A 4349-nucleotide genomic window follows, 5' to 3' on the forward strand; every position below is an offset into this window, starting at 1 on the left:
AGCCCAGCCCTGGGGTAAGAAGAGGGGTTGGGGTCGGTTCGGCTTCGGGTGCCCCGCTCGGCCAAAGTTTCCCCTCGCTTTGGAAGCACGCGAGGTCGCGGAGGGTGTCGGGGTTATTTTTTCGGCTCCCTGGCTTCGCGGGAGCGGCCTTCGGCTAGGGCCGAGGCCGTCCGGCCCGCGCAGATTTGGACCGGGGTCCGGGGCGAGTACCTGCCTCTCTCACGAAGGGAGTGTCACCGGTAAGAAGCCTCTTCCCACGTCTGCTTGCCGACTTACGCTCGCCCCGACGAGAGGCCCAACCGAAAGAGTGGAAAGGGGCAGAGATTTCCAGGGTCGCCCCACCAGGGATGCAATACCCCAGTGCAGACTGTCGGCCCTGCCCCGAACCTACTCGGTGGTTTGAAGGTTAACCTCTTGGGGAAAAGCAGCGATTCGCCTCGCGGTGCGTGCCTCCGCGGATCTAAACCCCCTCGATCGATGTGGGGCCAGAGGACCCCTTTTCCCCGTACGAAACGGCCGGCTCACCATGGGCTCGACATCCGTGGGTCGGAGAGTTGAGCGCTTACGCGCGGCGGGACCTTATAACCTGCAGCGGCTGAGGAGCGAAGATTTCCAGGGTGGGCCCCCGGGGATGCCATACCCCGAGCAGCCAGTCGGCCCCGCTCCTAGCGCGCTGACGAGCAATGGAGTCTTCCCCGCGGCAGCCACCGCCCTCGCCTCGCCGTCGGTCGATGAAGAGCCGAGTTCGCCCTCCTCTGCTCGGGACTCGGAAACGGCCTGGCCTTCGCCTACTCCGTCGGGCAACTGCCTTCCGCCAGCCCCTTCCCTCGAATCCCCTTCTTCCATTTTAGACCCGATCAGGGGATTGGTCAGCCCAGCCCTGGGGTAGGAAGAGGGGTTGGGGTCGGTTCGGCTTCCGGTGCCCCCGCTCGGCCAAAGGTCCCCTCGCTTTGGAAGCAGAGGGTGCCGGGGTTATTTTCGGCTTGACGCCTAGTCCGGTCCCTGCCGGTTCCCGTGGAGGCCCGCGGTCAAAACCAGCTCCCCGGCTGTCGGAGCCGGAGCCCCGCAGCCCGAGCGGACGCACCGAGTCCCTCATGTAAGGGATAGCCGCCCCTACGGAACGGCCCGGACTGGGACCAGGCACCCCCAGGCGCCGAAGGGGTGGGTCGGCCGTGTTGCCGAAGCTTAGCCGGCGCTGATGACCGCAGCCCCTAACGATGCCCACAGGCGGGGGAGCCAAGGAGGGCACTAGGAAGACGTGGCGGGGTCGGACGGCTCAATTTCCAGGGTGGGACCCCGGGGGTTCAGTACCCCGGGCATCCGGTCGGTTTCGCCGGCGCGACCCCAAGCCTTCCACGGCCCCCTTCGTGGGTGCAGGGATACCGTGCAGGGTGCAGGCTTAGACGCCAATTCCCCAGAAGTTTTAGGGATAGGGTTTGTCCGGGCGCCACCGCAGCGACAACCTCGCAAGAAGCTCTCTTCCACAAAAGCACGGGCAACGTTCGTGTGCGAGTGTTGGTCTCCCATGGTCTACCGACTCCCCCGGGCGGCCCAAGCGTTACGCCCACGGCCGGGCCCTCGAGCAGGCGCACCCCTGGTGCCTCTCGTAAGGGAAGGCTACGGTCCTCAACCCCTCGTATGGCGGGGAGGGCGCATTTGAAACGCTAAAGGACGAGCCCTGTTCGGGACCTGGCGGGGATCCGCGGATTGGCGAGAGGGATGGGTCTGCCGTTGGTCAGAGGGGACGCACCCCTGGGACGCAGTTTGGCATTAGCGACCGATGGCCCATCTACGACCATGTACTCCGGGAGCGCCAAGGAGGACGCGGGTGGGCTTTGGGGGCAGACTCAATTTCCAGGGTCTGGGCGCCGGGGGTGCAATACCCTTAAGCGCTCATGTCGGTTTCGTCTGCCGCCCGCCTCTGGCCCGGCTCCTAGTGACGGGTGCTGTGAACGTGCGATCGTGCTTGCGGTTGAAGAGTTCAAAGGCTACCGCTGGGGATAACACGCCCGGGGAATTTAGAAACCCCCCCCTCCGCTACAATCTCTGCTTCTGCCGGACTCGGAGGGGAGCCGCCCCGGGGGCGACCGCTCCCTCTCCTCTTCCGCGGCGTGCCGCGCGCTTCGCCGTCAGCAGCGGAGCGAACCTTTTTCTCGGTCCGCAGCTCTTCAGGCGTAGGCGGGCAGCGCTAACAGGGTACACTGGGGACCACTCGACCGCAACCGCTCCTCCGACCGACGAGCATACCTACCGCGGATACGCCACGGTGGGTCTAAGCCTCGTCGCCGCCGCGAGGAGCAGGCGGGAGCCGTCCCTTTTCGTGCTGCGGAAATAAACCGTGGACACAGAGGTGTGTCTGCGCTCTCCGACCGGGCGGGGGGCGATTGGACTTGCCCGAGGGACACTAGGCGAGGCGCTGCCGCGGGAGCCGGAGCTCCGCGCTGGACGCTGCCGCCGCCAACGCCGCCGCCCCCCACCCACGGTACGGTGGAGTACGCCCGTTCCATACGCTTCGTAGCAAACCTCAGCCGAAGCAGAGAGTCCTACCGCTGTGGCAGGAGCGGGGCCGTGCGAGGACCACACTGGCACCGCGCTACACAACCTTAGGCAGAGGACGACAGCCGCTCACGGGGAGCGGGGGATTGATGCGCGACCAAGACTGAGGCTAAGGAACGCTTTACCATAAACCGGCCGGGGCCAATACCCCTGACCGAGCAAAGTGCCCTGCCCCGCCGGATCGCGCTGTGTCAGATCGATCAAAAGAGCGGAGAGCCGAGACTCTACCGCTGGGAGTTTGTGGAGAACGGCCTGGCTTGCGTCCCGTCCTCCCGCCCTCGACCTCACATGGCTAGCCTCACCCGCCGGGAGCCACCCCATTGGGGACCGTAGGGCGGAGAAGGGGTCTCCGCGTCCGGAATTTACTTGTGGAGAACGGCCTGGCTTACGTCCCGTCCTCCCGCCCTCGACCTCACATGGCTAGCCTCACCCGCCGGGCGCCACCCCATTGGGGACCGTAGGGCGGAGAAGGGGTCTCCGCGTCCGGAATTTACTTGTGGAGAACGGCCTGGCTTACGTCCCGTCCTCCCGCCCTCGACCTCACATGGCTAGCCTCACCCGCCGGGCGCCACCCCATTGGGGACCGTAGGGCGGAGAAGGGGTCTCCGCGTACGGAATTTCTTGTGGAGAACGGCCTGGCTTACGTCCCGTCCTCCCATGGCTAGCCTCACCCGCCGGGCGCCACCCCATTGGGGACCGTAGGGCGGAGAAGGGGTCTCCGCGTCCGGAATTTCTTGTGGAGAACGGCCTGGCTTACGTCCCGTCCTCCCGCCCTCGACCTCACATGGCTAGCCTACCCCGCCGGGCGCCGCTCCATTGGGGATACGGTACGGCAAAGCGCGACGCCGCACGATGCCAACACTTTGTGCAAAAACCTGGCAGAGTCGACCAAAACCTCGCTTCTTTGACCGGTATTTTTGATGCTTTTCTCTGCCGCCGAAGGTGCACTGAGGGTCGGATCGCCCAAAATTTTTACCGGTCGTTTTGGTCTGCGGTTCTTCCGAGAGGTGCCCGCCTGACAGTTCTTTTTCAGCAGCCTCCGAAAGGCCATCCAGCGGGCAAGCCAGGGGTTGGCAGCCGCCGGCGGTGAGCCTTCCCCGGCCGGGGCAGACGGCTCCGACCGCAAAATTTTTTCGACTTTCGCCGAGGCCAAAACCCCATGCACTTTTAAAGCCTGCCCGCAGCGCCGTCTCCTGTCAGACGTCCCTTGCCGCCTGCGGTGGTCCTCGCCCGGCAGAGAGAAGCCGGAGTCGCCCCCTCTCCGGTTCTTTTTCACCATTCCGGAGCTCTGAAATCTGCCGGACACCGAGTGACCGAGGACGCTTCCAGGAGGGCGGCAGCGAGAGGCAGAGTGCCACCGGTCGGGTCGCCGGTTCTCCCACACTTTGAAAATTTTTCGCTTGTTCTGGTGGGATGGAGAGAGAGCGTGGCTTATGCGCCCTCTGCCCCGCGGTCCGCCCTGGCTGGCCTTACGCCGGTGGTTCGCCAGGCCACCGGCACCTTGTACGGCGGGGACGGCGTGGCTTATGCGCCCGTCAACCCACCTACTCGCCCCGGCTAGCCTTTTACCCGGAGGGCGCCACGCTCCGGGTACCAGTGAGCGGCACGAACCCAGTCATACCATGCCGCTCACCTCGCGCCCTCTCCGGCCTCCGCCGCGGAGACCTCCCGCTAGGACCTGCGGGGGGCGATTTCTGCCAAAATCTACAAAGTCCCCGATGGTTAAGGACGTAGACTGTTGAGCGGGACCTACACACTCTTGTAGCCGATGGGGCTCGCCATTTCCCGCAGAA

Source organism: Engystomops pustulosus, unplaced genomic scaffold (genome assembly GCF_040894005.1).
Source record: "Engystomops pustulosus unplaced genomic scaffold, aEngPut4.maternal MAT_SCAFFOLD_618, whole genome shotgun sequence".
Taxonomy (NCBI): domain Eukaryota; kingdom Metazoa; phylum Chordata; class Amphibia; order Anura; family Leptodactylidae; genus Engystomops; species Engystomops pustulosus.